Source organism: Chironomus tepperi, unplaced genomic scaffold, assembly GCF_022539635.2.
Source record: "Chironomus tepperi strain 1889 unplaced genomic scaffold, CSIRO-AGI_Ctep_v1 contig_366, whole genome shotgun sequence".
Classification (NCBI taxonomy): Eukaryota; Metazoa; Arthropoda; class Insecta; order Diptera; family Chironomidae; genus Chironomus; species Chironomus tepperi.
This window is the reverse complement of record NW_027226488.1, coordinates 28,292-47,698: the sequence shown is the minus strand read 5'-3', so window position 1 is coordinate 47,698 and position 19,407 is coordinate 28,292. Positions and strand designations below refer to the sequence as shown.

General features: G+C 35.1%; 1 non-coding gene across 1 annotated transcript; it reads right to left on the bottom strand.

The window, feature by feature from the left end:
• Positions 1 to 2,192: 2,192 nt before the first annotated feature.
• On the bottom strand, positions 2,193 to 2,265 carry TRNAA-UGC (transfer RNA alanine (anticodon UGC)). The gene has a single exon. It is a non-coding gene; the product is annotated as a tRNA-Ala (tRNA).
• Positions 2,266 to 19,407: the final 17,142 nt, after the last annotated feature.

Below are 19,407 nucleotides of genomic sequence, written 5' to 3'. Positions count from 1 at the left end.
AACACCAAAAAATTGAATCAAGCTTACGTGTTTTAAGAGAAAGATTAAATATTCAATTTTTCTTTAAAAAAAGCTGAAAAATTTCTTACTTGGAGACTTTGATAGTGAAATTTAGCAATATTGTTTGCTTATTTAAAGTTTAAATTAGTATAATTTATCAAAAATTAATGAGCAAAACCGAAACATCACAAGCTGCTGTTGTAGTTGTTCAACTACACAAAAACTCCAATTTTTACCATTTCTACTTGAAATCATAAAAATCAAAGAACAGCCTTACCGACAAAGAGTACAATCTGATTATACTCAATTTTGTGAGCATACTCGTGTGTATGAAAGAAGCATACTTTGAATATACTCATTAATGTGAGCACGCTCTTTGTATATGTGTATATGAGGTAGTTTTGGCGGGAAAAAATTCTAAAAAATTAACATCATCTCCTCCAATCCATACAAACTGACCCGAATCTAATTGTTAAAAGGGTCATTGAGTTGAGGATAAATAAATAATATTAATTCCCTTTGTGGTGCTCAACATTACACAAACTAGACAGATTTTTGACAAAAAACGAATCAACCAGAAAAAAAAAATACATAAAAAAAACTGAAAATAATTTTGCTGCTCCAAAAGTGAAATTGGAAGATAATAAAAAAAGAAAAGAAAAGAACAGAACAGAACGAGAAAAAAAACCTGTTATGAGAACACGTGTGAGCTTTTTATAGCTCTTTTTGGCTTCTTCTTCTTATTGATGCACAATATATACACAACAAACAGTAAGAGATTTACACAAATTGTATTTTATGACCGTCTCGCTTATTTACTTTATTATTTTTTATATTTCAATCCCATCTATACTCTTACTACGTCTCACAGTGTCATATTTAATGTGTGTCATATTTCTCAGAGTTTTCTACCCAAAATTTATACGATAACTGCATTGGGGACTTTCCTTTTATGGCATAAAACACTCAAAACTTATTATTACTTACTACAAAATTAACGAACTTTTTCCCTTTAAATGTGTCAATATGAAATTGGCTGCTTTTTTATGTTCACAGCTGAGTTTTAAACTGCATGAGATAGATTTTGAGATTAATTGGATACACTTATGTGCTACAATGTTGTGTGTAAACCTTTCGTGTTGTTGTGGATGATGGTTTGGTGTCTTAAGCATGTTATGAGAGATGGATGTTTATATTATAGTCATTATATATTGACAGAATGTCATGATTGTTGAGGAGATGTAGTTTATTGATGGTTTAATCGATGAGTCTTAATATCCACGTTTACTTTTGCTTACCTCCTGATTCGCGGATTTCCATTAACATCTCTTAAAAGTGGATGTGCAATTTTAATTTCTTGTACTGATTTACTCTGATTTTGTAGATGGCAAAGGAGCACGATGACTGATGTTGACATGTAGAGTCAGAAATGCATTTGGTGTTTGTAATTGACAAAAGGAAACTAGTCGTAGAGTCACCTTTAGACGTTAACTGAGATATTCGAAAGATAGAGCTATCAACAGACGTTCTGTAAACGCGACAATGGATTTCCGGGAGTATCAGCCAAGGAACTGAAGAAGGAAGTAATTGAGAGATGCCATGGATCACATGTTGTAGGACAGCAATGAAGGAATGCCAGTTAGATGTCATAACTGAGAATTTGTAGAAGCTTTGTGCCACAGTCAGCAATAGAGTCAGATGGAAAGCATATTTTGTAGCAACCTAGGCTCCAAGTTGGAGCATGATTCCAGTATATAAATTAGTATGGATCACATATGATCGGTACGGCCAGCGAAGTAAGTAAGTCAGGTTACTGCTTTGTACAAACAGAATTGTTCAATTTTATTCATGTACATTTCGATCAGGTGTAAATAATGTAAAAATTGAAGTATACTGAATTAATACTATTGACCTACTAAACGCAACACGCATCAAATAAAACATAAAACAGTTTTAAAGGCTAACTGTAATACTTTAAATATTGAGTAGACTAGACCATTAAAAAAATTATTTATTTTTTCAAAATTCAAGAAGAAAGAGAACTAAAAATTCACATTTATGTCATCTACGTCATTTACGAATCGTCCCCATTTCAAAAATTTAAAAAAACCTAAAATCATATCAAAAAATGTCCAAAAAATTCACAAAATTGAAAAACTCTTCAAAAAAGCAAAAAAAAAGTTGCAAAAAAGTGGAGATGCCGAGGATTGAACTCGGGACCTTTAACATGCAAAGCTAACGCTCTACCAGCTGAGCTACATCCCCTGAATGATTGATGAATGTGTTTTGGCATGCTGACATAGATAAGAAAATGAGTATCAATCAAAGTATGATAAACATGTTTTCTTCTAGTTCTTCATTTAAAGCTTGTAGCTTTATTTTATAAGATCTTTAAGTGATTATCGAGAATGTTCGATTATTAATGGAATTGTGGCTTTTATGAATTTTTATTGATGTCTTGTAATTTGTTGTTTTTAAAAAATTGTGGAATATTTGTAAGAAAAATTGTGGTTTTATAATTTTAGTTATTAAACGTGAAGTGGAACTGAATATTCGAATGCATGTTCGCTTGTATTTGGGAAAATTGTGGGGACCTCCTAAAAAAATCTAAAATCTGGGTTACAGGAATAACGATGGATCTTAAACCTCTTACTCTTTTGTCGTATTACTGTATTACGGTGAGAGTTTGGGTAAGGACTGGATTGAAACTTCTTTGCTTGCCGTAATTAAGTACTATATGCTTTTGCGTAAGAAGTCGTTCACTTATTACGTTACGCAAAAAAAAAACGAATTTATAGATCACCCCTCCCCCCCCAAAAAAAAGCGATCGTAATAAGTAAACGGCCCCTTAACAAGTGTTTTAAGCTTAGCAGAGAAATGACCTATTATGGTGCTATTATAGTTTGAATTAGTAGAGTGTCAACTTGACCCCGGAAGCCAAAAACCCTTACTCAGTCACTAAACACAATCAAATTGGAGTATACAACGTCATATAATTTTATATTATGCTGTACATTATACTTACTCAACCACCTATAAGTCTGGACGTCATAAATGATCAATTCAATACCTATAACAAACCATTTATCACAAACTTACCCAATAAATAAACAAATAACCGCCAAAATTTTTTTTTACAATAGTTCCCAACATCTGTTGTCATCGAAAAAGCAAACAATTTCTCAACCTTTATTGCTTTATATTTTCAGAATCTTTTGAATTTGACAATAATTTTTGTGTGCCACAAGAAAAAAGTCAACAATTCAGACAATATAGACCAGAATAAAACATTCAGTTCATCTATAGAATTAAACTCTGCACAAACAAGCATGGACAAAGTTTTGCTGTTCCTTTTATTTCTATTTAACACGGACCTGCTACTTTTGTACGATCCAGACAAAAAAATATCAAATTCTGTTCCTTTAAAGCAGGTCAAAAAAGATTTTTTTTTTTAATTTCTTTCAATTTCTTGTGAAATCAAGTCAGAACATGAATAACATATGAGTAAAGTTCTGTAAAGTCCTTGATGAGAAGAAATTCTCCCATAAGACGTAAGAATCGATAGTCTATAATGAAGACTGTAATAAAAAGATCAATTAGGAGAAAGAAGAGAAGAAAAAGACAGGAAACAACAAGAAATTGATGAAGATGAGGTTGGTTGTGGATGAAGGAAGCGCATTTTTGGTGAATTGGCGAAGACAAAGTCTGGCGTCAAGGTGACCAAATGACAGAACTTCTTGTGATATTCTCTTACTTTACTTACTTCTAATACTACGGCGTAGGGAATGTCTGAAGACAGCTTTATCCTTCGAAACCAGTTTGGGATATTAAGGACTATAGCGTCCTCTAGTGGTATTCTCTTATGTCGTCAAATACACTGATAGGGACTGACCCATGCAAATAAAATGATCCATATGTTTTGTATTAAAGATCCTAAGGAATATCAATGAAATACATATTGGGCACTTTAGCTACATGAAGAGCTATGTACCGGAATAAGTACATTAAAGAATAGAGCAAGGGATAGAGTAAAAGCCTATTCAAACCACCTTGTTTGAAATGTGGGAAGTAGGGTGGCAGTCCTATAATCAAACTAGAAATGGTAAAGCTTACGACCGACCATTTCCGATATCAACTTGTACAAAGAAAGTAAATTAAGGTAAATAGGACTGGAAATACCATTTTTGGTATTGAGAATCATCGCACTAGGTCGTCATTGTTAATCCAGTCCTACCATCCTCATTTTATATTTTGTATAGTTAAGTTACGAATATACAGCAGGTCGTGAACCTATCATATTTAGCCTGATTATGGGTCTATAGCCTGTAGCTACAAGCGAGGAGTTTGAATAGGCTTTTAGTCTATTTATTGACGTTAAGACGTTAGGTCAGCCACCGAGTCAGATCAACAGCCTCCCCAATTCCCCAAACGGTATTGATAATTAGAACGAAGTATTAAAAAATTGAAAATTAACGATCAAAAACATTAATCCATTATCAGTCCTCTATACTAGTGATAGACATCCTGTGTGTTGCGGCACACTAACTCCATGAAACGAATACAGTGTGCGGTTTTGGTCATGGCCTTCCACCAAGCCATGTCGCGAGGAATTAATGGTTGCTCACCACTGCTCTAGAAAGTCTCAGGAATCAGCAAAGCAAATAAATTTCACAATGACAAACTAGCTACTGGACTGCCAGACCAAATTCATCCAACACCACCCTTTCAAGCAAGTCACACAAAAAAGAAGCACAAAAAAAAACAATTTTATGAAGCAGAACAAATGAAATTGGCAAAAAACAGAAGACAATACTTTGTTTCTGTTATCTCTAATTGTTGCCAACAGAAAAGGTAAAATTCAATAATTTATGAAGTCTCTTTACTTAATTGCTGGACATTGTGGGAAATGCTCATACATTTTGTATACATTTTATGCTTCTTACTAACAATCAAGTAAATACAACATAGGATGGGGGAAGTTAAGCAATTGATTCAGTTGGATGTGAAGCATACATTGTCTCATATAGTCAAGTGTGTCTGCTTTAGAACATTTGAATCTTATGTGAAACATTCCTTTAGCTATAGCTATGATGAGATGGATTCTAAACATTACATTGTGTTTCAATGATGCATGAACTGGAGATGCCTTTTGTTGTATGTCTTTGCAACAGGGGTTGATGGATTTTATCGGAGTGGTATGAATTAAGTTTTGGATTGTTCAGGTGTTGAAGATGATTTTTTTTTGTTTGTTTGTTTGAAGGAAAGTGTTAAATTGAACGTAGGTGTTGTGAATGGGGGTTTAATGCGTTTTTGGGATGTTTTGTTGGATTAGTTCGGGTTTGATGAAGCGGATCTAACAGTCACTTTGGTAAATTTAAAGGGAAGTTAGTTGTTTGATGGAATTGAAGAAGAATTCTTGGGGACTTTGAAATTGATCACAAGATTTTAATGAGATTTACATTAGTAATGAATATAGGATGAAATAATGGACAACCAGGGGATCAATTGACAATCATGGACAACAAATTGAAACTTTTTTTACAAAATGCCAAAATTAAGGCTACAGAAGATTAATTAAGAATCAAAACTTGTCAAATATTTAGTGAATTTTTAAAGTATATGAATAAATAGTTTCACTAGCTATAAATGACTGATACTACAATTCAGAGCGTTGCTATCCCTCTCAGGCAATGAGCATACTCTCAAGAGCTGGCTCACCTTAAACATAATAGCTTAGCTTGCTCTAAGTGTTGCTTTCATCTTTCTCTGTTCTTGAGAGTACGCTCTTTGCCTGCTCGGGTATGTCAAGTACAACTTTTGTAATTAATTGTTAATATCGTCCACGCGGGTGTAGGACAGGACTTTTTTTTGGGGTAATTTGATGAAGGGTTCGTCTAAAAATGTAGCCCTCTAGGCGAGGCCAGACTTCAAAATACAGCCGAAAACTGTGGGTCTGTGAATTTGAAACACAGGAAATGTGGACCAGCGCTTCTTTATAAATATGGATATTATCTTGATATTATCCTCAAATTAAGACATGAAGCTGTTTTAAAAAGTCAAAATTTGGCGAACAAACCTGCTTACAGACAGTGCATCCCCAATTTAATATGTAACTGGTCGGGCTGTGCTATGTAACAGTAATTGTACCCGATTTCTCCTTGACTTTGACGAACACTTCAGATATCTCGTTCTTCATATTTTCAGTATTGGTATCCAATTACAATTGAACAAGACAAACGATCATAACAGGTCCGAGTGGACAAAACTACGTTTGAATTAGTCATCACCTGGACATTAGCTTGCCGTCAATTAGTTATAATGTATATTTGAACACTCGGATTGTTTATCTTTTTCCTAACTCCGCAAGATCGGCTTGAAGTGCTTGCTAGAAATTGCATGAGATTCAACTATTTTTGGACATTTAATACTTTAATACGTAGCAAAAGGACTAACTCACAACAGTCCATATTGCAGCAACTTGACAACACCATAACATTCAACACCATCATCAGGGTATCGCTGTCAATCACATCAAAAACTTTAAAATTTAAAAAAAAATATCAACATTCTGCTGAACCTGTCAAAACTTGCTACAAACACAAACATTTTGTGTCTAAAATTTCAGTTCCTCTACTCACTTTACCCATCATGAAATTGTCACAATTTTCTTAAAGTTTCACATTACATTTGCACAACAATGCAGTACGACAAATAATAAATATAAGTTATTATGAAAATTTATTGAAACATAAATTTGTCATGTGGAAATGGCAAGAGTTTTACTGTCAAAATGTTTACATTTAATTTACATGCCTGCCTATTTGGTTTTCACTTAATTGAACCAACATTACGCTTCAATTCATTAATTTTCCATTTTCAATTTCTTGGCAGGAAATTTAATCCTTTTTACCTCCACCTCCTCTATTCCTCACACCTACCCCACTTCACCCCATCTCCCCCATCCCCTCATCGTCATTTGCCATTCAATTTTATTTATTTGTCATCAGTTCTGTATACGCTACCTTAATATATTTGATTATGCAACAGTCTTACTATATGCCAGAATATGGCATCCTCAAAAATGACCGTTAATTTTTTTCAAAAAAATATTGCCTTAAAAATTCAAATTATTTTTGACCGTTATTTTTCGTAACGTAAATTTTAATTTTAAAATAAGTTGAGTTCGAATTTTTCGACAATCTAATATCGAAAAGTTATCTAATATCGAAAACCAGAGTGTGGCCATCTCAAGTTCGAATTTTTCGACAATCTAATATCGAAAAACTCGAATTTGAGACGACCACACTCTGGTATATATCTATTGTATCTTTTGTGTATGGTAAATCAGTCACTAACCCATCATCATCATCATGATTGTCATATTAATATTTAGACATACTCTCTCTTATGTCTTTCCACTCATATCGTGCTGATAATAATATTTTAACTAATTTACATTGTTGATGAAATTTTAGTAATTATATAACAAATAAGTACAGATAGTACGCACATTATAGGAGGGAGGGAATGATGCATATACGTTTAGTAGTTACGACGTTTAGTGATTGTTTTTCCATTCCTATTCAGTCGTTGCTTGCCTAAAGAATTAAAATCAACAGCGTGTAAAACAAAAATGTCATTTACATGCGTGTAGACATGAATACTTATTTCACGAATGTAATGTAAGTAAAACAGAGAAATTACCCTTGCGGTGGATTTTTTTGAGGTAGTTTTTGAAGAGGCTGAGTTTATTTTGGTTTTCAAGGCATTGACTTTGATAGCTTTTGGTACACAAAACTATTCAGATTTGACTAAGTAGACAGTTTGGTACATTCCACTCAGAATGGAAGCCAGCAGGGACATATCAAGAATTGAATATTTGGGTTGTCAAATTCTCTCTTTTTGGACAGTATACTTCAATTTTCTAGGATTTTTAGAAACAATTTTAGAGACCCTGAATTAATGCAATTAATGTTTATTTGATCCGAAACAACCCCTCAGTCACCAAGTTTGTAATGTAAGCTAAATAGCAGCAAACTTCAGAAGTTGCAATAGATCTGTGTGGAGATCTGTGATTCGATTTAATCGAATCAATTCGAACCTAATCTAGAATTGTGATGGTCGATGTTGGCGACCGAGAGAGGCCGTTTCACAACTCTGGCCTAATCTTAAGTAGAACATGTTGCGAATAAGGTTTCCATAAGTCTCGATTTTGACGAATTTTTGAAACCAAGATCGAGAGACCGCGCTCGGTACTGAGACCACATACTTCGAAGTCTCGGTTTAGACAAATCTCGCTTTTAGAGGTCTCGGTCTCGGTCTTAAGAACCTTTAGTTACTTTTCATTTCTGTCATTTCTGAGTCTAGTAGTAATTAACTTGAAGTGTCTTGGTAAATTTCATAAATGTCATGTTTTCAAGTTGGACATAAAAGCAGCTCTAAGTCGGCAAAAATATGTTACAACAATTTATGTTTGGCATGCTAATGTCAGTTCATGCCTAGTTCTAACGTAGTTTTATCAACTCAAGAGCCTGTTTAAATCAAGAATTTCCGTAATCCATAAGGAACAATGAGCATACACACCTAAATGAGTGTCCTCATGAGTATACTCAATCAATAGAATTGAACATGCTCATTTTTGTGAGTATACTCATGGGCCTAGTCTGCTCAGAAATGTCATACAAAATTCATCTAATTACCCAAAAAACAACCCAAATTCATCCGCAAGGGATCGAAGCACTTTTTTTATATAAACACACAAAAACCATTTACATGACTGGATGGAGATGCATAGTGAGACAATATACAAAATTACCTCCTGATAATTCCTTTTCTTTACTTCTTCATTCTCCCGAAAAATAATAAAAAAAAAAGTTGAATTGTAAGGGAGATTAAAATGTAATAATCCACCTTATGTATATATGTTTGTTAACGATGCGTTCAATTTATTAGCTGCGACATTGTATAGATTATAAAACTTTTCTGTCTCGCTGTGTGTCGTATCACATAATACGAACTCCCACGAAATTAATTATTATATGAGGATTTAACATCTATGCTGTTGTGTTTGCTATTCCCTGTTCTGTTTTGCATCTCAACATGGAAAATGAAAGTAATTAATAATATGAAAAGTCGACAGGCAAATAGAGAAAACTGTGATGGAAAATGCGCTTATTTTGGATTTTATTGTGGATTTTTGCTGAATGGAAGTGACGGTAATGTCTACAGTTTGTCAGTCTGACTGTCTGTTCGCTTTCGAACTGGTCCTTAAGTTTGAGCCTTTTTGATGGAGATTTTGCTCATTTTTTTGTAATTTATATTTGTATTATCTTAAAAATTCTTCAAAGTTGTGGGTTCAAATCTCAAAATTTTCCAATTTTTTTTTTCGTACTTTTTTGATTCTTTTTCATCCTTTTTAATATTTTTGGATGTTTTATGGCAGAATTGAGTTCCTTAATCATGACTTTTTATTCTATATGCGTTTCTACACGAAGTCCCATACCCATAAAATGCGCCTCCGTCGTTCACAAGTCAACACATCCACACTAGTTTGTGCCTTTATTTTATGTCGCGATATTGTTGAGAAATAAATGATTTGGAGGATAATTTTTGTCACTTGGATTTTTTACAAACAACAACAGCAACAAAAAAAAGTCTCTTTCTGCCTCTCTATGTGTCCCACCTTTCAAAGGCTTCGCGTGAAGGATTAAAATTTAAATTAGAAAATTTTACTTTTTTTTGCACCCATTCCAGCTATGGAAAAATTATTATAATGACTACAAAAGCAAGAGTAAATGAAGTCATTATTGGAAGATTAATGAATAAAGCCTCGAAAATTTTATTATCTCTTCATTTTCATTCTTCAATGAATAGATTTTTATCCCTTGTAATTGCATTTTCTTCTATTTTTAGACATTGACTGACTGAAAGACGGTTTAATTATTTTATATTTTCATTGCCGTCTATTTAGAGCTGAATTTTTAATTGAATAGGAAATACGACTCAGGTGCTTTGAGATTGTCGATTTTTTATTCTTCGAGGTTTTCAGATTTTGTCACTTGATGCAATCGATTTAATTAGCTTTTATTTTGGGAGGTTGTTAAGGTGGAGCAGTTGTGAGGTTCTATAAACTTCCTGGATGCATGAATTTATGGACAATAAAGTAAACAGCTTAGTTAATAATTTGCTAGCTATTAAGATTGCTTTTAATACAATTATTAGATGAAGGACCAGAATATGCTTAAGTTTGGATTCTGATTAAAAATTAGAGTTTGAAGCAAGATATGGACATCCATTACAAAATTTTAAAAATAGTAACTTTTCCCAATTTCTTGGACAAAAGTTTGAATTCAATGGCAAATAGAATGAGCACTTGAAGCTTATGACTGTCCCTATGACAGGGTTTATGGTCAAAAGTCTTCATTTTCTGGATTTCTAGGGGGAATTGGGGAAGCCGAAGTCTGACTCCGAAGCTAAACAAACGTCAAGTGTATACCTTCTCGTGGTATTACCTGATATTGCTAAATACACAGCTAGCGACCGAGCTAAGTGCCGGGATATGTACATTAAAGGATAGAGTAAAAGCCTATCCAAACCACCTTATCTGAAGGGTGGCAGTCCCATAATCAGGCTAGGGATGGTAGGGCTTACAACCGACCATTCCTGAAATCAACATGTACAAAGAATGCAGCATTCTTTATTTCTTGCTATGCCCCTGTAAAATTTCCATAGAATTAAATTGTCATTTTTTGAGGCGTAACAAAATTTTAAGACCCTTAAACCACCCCCTACCCTATCCTCTTCCTGAGAGTGTTATGTTATAAGTAAACTACTGATGTTCTAGGACGTTGATTTGTTTGCTAGTCAAAATTTAGAATTTTTTTAGAATCATAATAAACGTGAGTATTGGGAGCACCCATGGTGCCTATCTTCAGAATTTTCAGCTTCACATAGCTTCACGTGGCATCACATTACACCCCCATTCCCCCTGATACCCCTCAATTTTCGGCTTCACATGGCTTCCGTTCTTGTATCAGCAAAGGAATTGGGTGTTTATAATATAGATTATTTATTTTAAATTGAACAAAGATTCAAACTTCAAATCCGAATATTGTTCATTGAACCAAACAACAGTTAAAAAATATCATAATTAATTTATGATAATCAAGAGTTCGATTCTCAAATATATTATTGACTACGTATTTCCATGTGTAAGTAACATCCTTTGGATATATTTTGAATATTTTTTGTTAAAAAATATATTTTTTACCAGAATATTTGTAGTCTTACTTCTGTTGCTTTAACTAAATCAAAACTTTAATTCTTTAAACCCAAAAAAATCTTTAAAATTCCCCCTCAATCCTCACATTCCTTCTTTTTTTAAACTACCAAAACAATATGTATATTTATAAAAATGTCAGTATGAAATTCCTCAAATAATCCTTAATATTATTCAAAATAAATTACAAAGTACATAATAAAGCATACATGATACTTGAAAAAAATCCAACAAATAAATTACAATTCAAGGTCAATAGTCTTCCTATTTTTTTGTGTAATTTCAAGTTTTTTTTATTTACATACACAAAAAAGCAGCATTTTTAGAATTGTCAGATTGACTTCATATCTAGCTTAACATATCGTGAGACAGCAACTCACATCTGAGAACCCAAAAAATAACAAAAATTTTAAAATTGAGGGTTGAAATGCAGCGTCGTAGCTAGGATACGACAAATATTCCCAAACAAAACGTAACTTCTGTTCCAGCACTGCCTGTATTTCATGACAGGGGACAACATGCTTCCTCTCCCTAAAAATTAAAAAGCCTCTCGACTATATTCATAGTTTAATATTTTTTAATAGGAAAACGAGGAAGTAAAAGAATTGAAACTAAATAAATGTCATGCATAAAAATATCCAATGTGCTTGTTGTATCCCTTACGTTGTCATCCTTCATCCTATTCATATTCATTAGTAGTAAAAACAAAAATCGTGGAAGAATGAGCAGAACAAAAAAAAAATGTTATTTACACCAGATTTACGTATGATAAAAAAAGAATGCTCAGACAGTTCAACTTTCACATGTCGTTAGCAGCAACAGTAGCAGTTTGAAGAATTGCTTTTAAGTTGGTTGATGTATGATGGGCTGATTATTGCGCATTTATGAGATGTTGAATTGAGTCAGGTGAAAAATCAAAAAAGAAGGAGTTGAACTTGTGAATTTAGGTGATTTTTTACGAAAAGTAACAAGGAATTGTGCTGCATCTTATGGTATGTGATAATTTATTGGCAATTTTCGATAAGACGCTCAATATCTCAACCTAATTTTTGGAATCTGCATGTTTAACTTCCAAACCACCCTCAATGAGTTAATACTTACTTTCGCATTTCTTTGGCTGGGGTTCACACTAACGTCTGTACACAGCTCAATCTGTCGATAACTTCCGCCAATTCGGGATATTGAGAACTGTAGCATCATTATCAACATTATCCAATCCAGGAAATTTTCGGACTTGGGTTTGCAAATGGTAGTGACGCGCAATACAGGTGTCCAACGTCCTTCAGCCTTTCCTACCCAAGTACCTACTTCCACCTCTCGGTGGTCCATTCCTGGCTATACCAATCTGATCTAGTGACGCGGCACTATTGGAACAGGTTAATTTTTAGCCTAGCGAGCCCGCCATCCGTTTATGCTTCCTATTTTTGATGATCAAAAAAATCGCGAATATCGACTAAAAATCTCATGTGAGGATGCTGTTGATAGAGACAACCTTGCATTCCTTTTCCAGTAGAGGAGGTGCTCTCAAGAGCGGGTAAAGCTGAGAAAGCTGAGAACACAATCGCCAACATGCTCAACAAATTTATTCAAATAGAGTAAGTCCATTAGAGCATGAACATTGTCTGCAAGAGATTTGAAGAAATTGTCAAACAGTAGCCAGTGATGGAACCAGGTTCATGCGACATCTCAGAGAGAACATGCATCACAATTGATCTGTACAACCATCATAATAAGTAAGTAGCAAGTAAATCTACTGACATGCAGTCATAACGACACTCAACCTCCACCGTCTACTCAAATTCCCTCAACAAGATACGCTAAAAAATGTGAAATCCATCATGACGAAGACAAAAAAAAAAAAATTTGTAAATATAAAGCTATCAGGTATCTTACTAAGAGATGCAAAAAGCATGTTGCGATGATGAATTTACTTCTGTTACGTTTCTGTAATACTTTGTAATATTATCTATATGACAAATAATATCCTCGAGCTGTAAAATCTTTTTACCATTAAAAGCAAATTGAGATGGATATACAGCGAGTCAGGAACAAAAAAAAAATAAAAACAATCGCAAAATTTCATTAAAAAACATTTGATGATGTCCATCGTCAGACAATGAAATGAAATGAAATTTTTTTTGTGCTGCTGATGTTGCTGCTTCTTTTAATTCCTTTTCCTTTTTCATTCAAATCCATTTTGGATATTGAAGTTCATCAAGTGTAGACGCCAACAACAACAACAAACATATTTATCAAATTGAACGACGACTGTCAATCCTTTACAAAATTACGCACACCTTGAGCTGTTTTGGACATAACAGAACTGAATCACGTAAATGGTCTTTTTTTGTTGTCAATTTTTTTAATAACATGTGGACAAAAGATTTATTTCAGCAGATTAATGTTGCATGTTTTATGGAAATTAATATGCTTTGCATATGCCTAGATTTATTTTAAGTGTTGCGGTTGACTAATAAGTTTTGAATTGTTTAAGGACACAAATTGAATGATTGACTTCTTGACATATGTTTGCCTTATTATTAGTAGTGCTAATTGTGATAATTTGTGTTATAAATTTTGATTACTTTTGTCAAGATTTGGACATGAAATTTGTGTGATTTATTGTTGGGTAGTTGTGGTTAATTAGGAAGGTAAAATGAGTGGACATATGGGTTTGATTGCTTCTTAATTGTAATCCATGGCGTCCATCAGATGCCGCCTCAAACTGGCTTCATAGTCAGCTTCCGCTTGCAAATTTCTAATCCCAAATGCAATATTGTCTCTGTCTATGACATTGTTCCTAAAATAGACTTTCAAGTCTCATGATCCAAAAATAAAGAAGCTGTCGATAGAGATAGTGTCACACTTGGAATTGGTAATTGGCAAGCGGTAGCCAGGGATAGAGGAAGCTTTAAGAGCGACTGAGAGAGGTCATGGATCACACTTGATCTGTATGGCCAGCAAAGAAGAAGAAGATCCAATAATAAACCAAATTCTTTTGCATGCTTAGGTCTAGTCAACAGATCCTCGATCGCAAAGCCGTTGCTATAAGCAAACCCTACATTATATATTCGGGTTTAGTCACAAGAATCGAGCTTCTTAAGCAGAACTAATCAAAAAATAACACAAAAGATTCAAAAAGTTACTACTAGAGGGACTTAAGTGCTTTTTTGTCCCAGCGATCAGTAATTGATTAATAAGTCACTTTCAGTAGGATCCAGTTCACATCCCGGCCCTCAAAACGAGATCCGTTAAGATCCAGGTCACTTCCAGACTTAAAAACCAAGATCCAGTAAGACCAAACGACCAAACTACCGAACATTCAAAAAATTTCAAAAAATGCACTAAAAATGTAAAAAAAAAATCAGCAAAAAGAAGGATCAACTGCGACCGTTCGCTTATTTCAGCGATGCGTCCCAGAAGAAACTCCCGCACAAAACCTCAGCATGCGACCATGTTACATAGCGCCACCAAATAATGCATAATAAGTAAATTCCTTTTAATCATCACTCTCAAATAAGCGAGACTCGGGAACGTCCTTAATACACATTTGTCTGGTCATCCGGAGAAATGAAACACTCAATTGAGATCCGAACCCCCAAATATCAAATGAGGGTAACTTCACCCAGATTAATGCAACATAAATCATCAAGCGTGGTAGAAATGCATCTACTAATTGATTTTGAGAGCTGCAGAACTGCAATATGAATCTTTAAGTCTTGTACTATTTTCAAAAATTTAAAAACCGTTACAAAATTTAAAAAAAATTCCAAAAAGAATGTGCCCCTCAGAAATTGTTTCTATTCATGACACATCCCGCACCATAACAGGCCGAGCAGGTGATTAAATCGGAGAAAAGTCCAAGTGTTAATGTTCCTATTATCATCATTTCGTGTGAGACAAGGAGTAATCCCTTAAATGGCTTCCGATGAGATTTAGTAGAAAATGTAGACATTCGGCTAATTCCAGAAGGCATTCAAGCAATTTGATTCCTACTCACACATCCCGAAATGTCGCTAACCACCTACACTTCCGTCCTAGGTTTGTCATCACCGGTAGACTTAATACCTCTCAACCCGTTATATGCATCTACAGATTAATTTGGTGATTGACAAAAATGACATTTATACTTATATGGGATAGGAATTTTTCATTTGTGAAGTATATGTGATTTCATACAAAAAGTTGAAATTTTTTAGGTTCTTTGACGAGGTTCGAATCTCAAAATGTTAATTTTTCCTTTATTCAGATAATTAGGGCAAAATTGAGAGAATTGATGATTTTGAGAATTGAACTTGAATATTATAGAATTTGAAATTCCAACACTTTTGTGGATAGATTCAATAAATTTTTGGGATTTGACCTTTTTAGGGGGTAGGGGGGTCTACTAAAAATTTTTTTTATATTCACACCGTTTTCACGTGTGAATGTATTGAATTTGTTCAGATTGAAAAATCAGTTTTTTGGATTTTTCAGCAAAACTAAGCACAATTGCAAGTTTTGTTATATCGCAAAAAGTTTGTGCCTGGAATTCCTCACCATAATAAAAAAATTACAAAAGTCCTCGTGTTATTGATCGAGGGACTTAAGCGCATTTTTGTCCCAGCGATCAGTAATTGATTCACAAGTCACTTCCAAACCTAAAAACCAAGATCCAGTAAGATCCAGATCACTTCCAGATCTTAAAAACAAGATCCATATAAAACTTCCAAAAATTTAAGAACTTACTCATTTAACGGATTTTCATAATTCAAACCTCATAACGGTCAAAAAAAATTTCAAACATTGTTCAGTAAACACTGTAAAAACATCGAAGAACATTGAAAAACGCTGTAAAACAATGAAAAAACGTGTTGTTGTTTTTGTTGTTGTTGTAAATGAAAATGAAAAACTGTTAATTATAGTATTTATGCGTTGACTTGAAACTTCTAAATGACCGATAACCCAATAACTCGATAGAACTAAGCTATTAAAACAAACCAGAGCGCTCTACGATGTCCAGTTTTCGAGATCTCGCGTTCCAGCCGAACAGCCGACCGAACGAACGAACGAACGAACGAACGAACAAAGTGCATTATTAAGCTACCTTTTTGAAAACAAGTTTCAAAAATGCGCTAAAAACAGATTTGAAATTGGTTGAGGCATTGCTGAGAAAATCGAAAAATTCGCTTTCTGTAAGCAAGCAAACAAACAAGCAAACAAGTTAATCAGCAAGAAATCTCAATAACGAGACATCGTAGAGACTTCTAGTTTTTTGCAATCGATCCGTGCTGCTCTATAGAAGAGCTGATTAGATTTTGGTCATGGCAGGAACAGCCGTTACATCGGAAAAAGCAAAAAACTTTCGTTTTCATACAAAATTTCAAAATCAATGTTTATTACGATTTTTTGAAACATTTAACTTTGTATGAAAATTATCAAACTTGACCACGGAGAGTGCCTACCCGCTGGAGTCTGATCACTATACATGTGCCAAGCGAAGCTTGGGCTACCCGCTGGAGCCTGATTCCTCAAACATTTGCCAAGCGAAGCTTGGCCTACCCGCTGGAGCCTGATTCCTCAAACATTTGCCAAGCGAAGCTTGGCCTACCCGCTGGAGCTTGATCCCTCAAACATTTGCCAAGCGAAGCTTGGCCTACCCGCTGACGCCTGATCCCTCAAACATTTGCCAAGCGAAGCTTGGCCTACCCGCTGGAGCCTGATTCCTCAAACATTTGCCAAGCGAAGCTTGGCCTACCCGCTGGTGCCTGATTCCTCAAACATTTGCCAAGCGAAGCTTGGCCTACCCGCTGGAGCTTGATCCCTCAAACATTTGCCAAGCGAAGCTTGGCCTACCCACTGGAGCCTGATTCCTCAAACATTTGCCAAGCGAAGCTTGGCTTACCCGCTGGAGCTTGATCCCTCAAACATTTGCCAAGCGAAGCTTGGCCTACCCGCTGACGCCTGATCCCTCAAACATTTGCCAAGCGAAGCTTGGCCTACCCGCTGGAGCCTGATTCCTCAAACATTTGCCAAGCGAAGCTTGGCCTACCCGCTGGAGCCTGATTCCTCAAACATTTGCCAAGCGAAGCTTGGCCTACCCGCTGGAGCTTGATCCCTCAAACATTTGCCAAGCGAAGCTTGGCCTACCCGCTGACGCCTGATCCCTCAAACATTTGCCAAGCGAAGCTTGGCCTACCTGGAGCCTGATTCCTCAAACATTTGCCAAGCGAAGCTTGGCCTACCCGCTGGTGCCTGATTCCTCAAACATTTGCCAAGCGAAGCTTGGCCTACCCGCTGGAGCTTGATCCCTCAAACATTTGCCAAGCGAAGCTTGGCCTACCCGCTGGAGCCTGATTCCTCAAACATTTGCCAAGCGAAGCTTGGCTTACCCGCTGGAGCTTGATCCCTCAAACATTTGCCAAGCGAAGCTTGGCCTACCCGCTGACGCCTGATCCCTCAAACATTTGCCAAGCGAAGCTTGGCCTACCCGCTGGAGCCTGATTCCTCAAACATTTGCCAAGCGAAGCTTGGCCTACCCGCTGGAGCCTGATTCCTCAAACATTTGCCAAGCGAAGCTTGGCCTACCCGCTGGAGCCTGATTCCTCAAACATTTGCCAAGCGAAGCTTGGCCTACCCGCTGACGCCTGATCCCTCAAACATTTGCCAAGCGAAGCTTGGCCTACCCGCGAGACTTTTTATGGACGGTGTGAATATATCCGCATTGGGTTTCTACCCGATACACTAGTTTGCATGAACATTTTGCAACGATGGGGGTTGGGGGGTTCTAAAAATTTTTTTTTTTTTGCGTAACGTAATAAGTGAACTACGTAACGTAATAAGTGAACGTAATAAGGCTGCTTTATTACCTCCTCTGAGTACCCCTTTCGAATACTTACTTACTTCGCTAGATGTACATATTGATTGTATTTCATGACCTCCCATAGGTGTTACTTGAAGCTGGCTCAGTTGCTGGTTTCCAGTGGCCAGTTTTCAATATGTCAGATAGGTGCCAGTGAGTAGGTGCCTAGCTGTATCACTGTAACTTCTGACTTTGTCTAGGCATTGCCTATGGAAAGCCAAACAAACTTACCTTCTTGTAGGCATGCCTAGCCAAAGGCACTGTCTAGCTAAAGGCATAGTTTTTGCTTTTGCCTAGACACTACCTATAATAGGCATGCTTATGCCACCAAAAAGGCAAATTTGTTTGCCTTTAAATAGGCAATGTCTGTGATTGATTTTTGCATTTTATAGCAAATCGAAAGGTGACAACTCTGCTCTTAATACTTAATACTCTGGGTTTTAATATGAAAATATGAGTGTAGTATGAAATTTAGTGTCATTTTGTATGAAATTTGTATGAAATCTCAATATACTTCACAAGTGATAAATTCACATTTCACGACTTTCATCTTTTAAGTTGTTTATTGTAATTTTTATGTATTTATATAAAGTCAATCATATAAATCATATGGACATTAAGTTACAGACTAAATTGTTCAATAAGATCGTTTATTACATTAAGTTCATGGTTGGTGAATTGATATTTTCCTAAATTTTTGAACATTCGAAGGTTCAAATCCTTAAAATTTATTAATAAAAATTTCATTTTTTAGTACGTAAAAAATTCAATTTTTTTTTCTTTTTTTTTATCAATTTTAACATCTCAACCACAACTTATTTTTTTTTACCATTCATCCATACAAATCTGAACACAAAATTGCCTCTTCAAAAATACCAAACAAATATAAATTTTTAAAATTTTTTATTTCCCATGAAATATCCCAAGCATAACGAAATAGTTCAATTTTTTTTGTGTGATAATAAAAAAAATTATGAATAAATTAAGAAGAATACATAAAAATTATGATGACTATTATTAGAAGGGATGGGCTAAAATTCAATCACAGAAAATATTTTTTCAATTTTTTTCGTATTTCCGTGAAAAAAAAAAATATTTATAGACAAAGATTAATTTGAGGAGGAAAGAGCATCATTAAGGCATGTGAATGAGTCCCTAAAAGATAGTTACAATTATAGGAAGCGAATCATTTATATCATTAACTCACTCGCAATATCATCAGCCCGTCACTACTATTTAATGATAGGGCCGACCGCTATTTCATCAAAATAAAGCAGCAAGCAGCTAC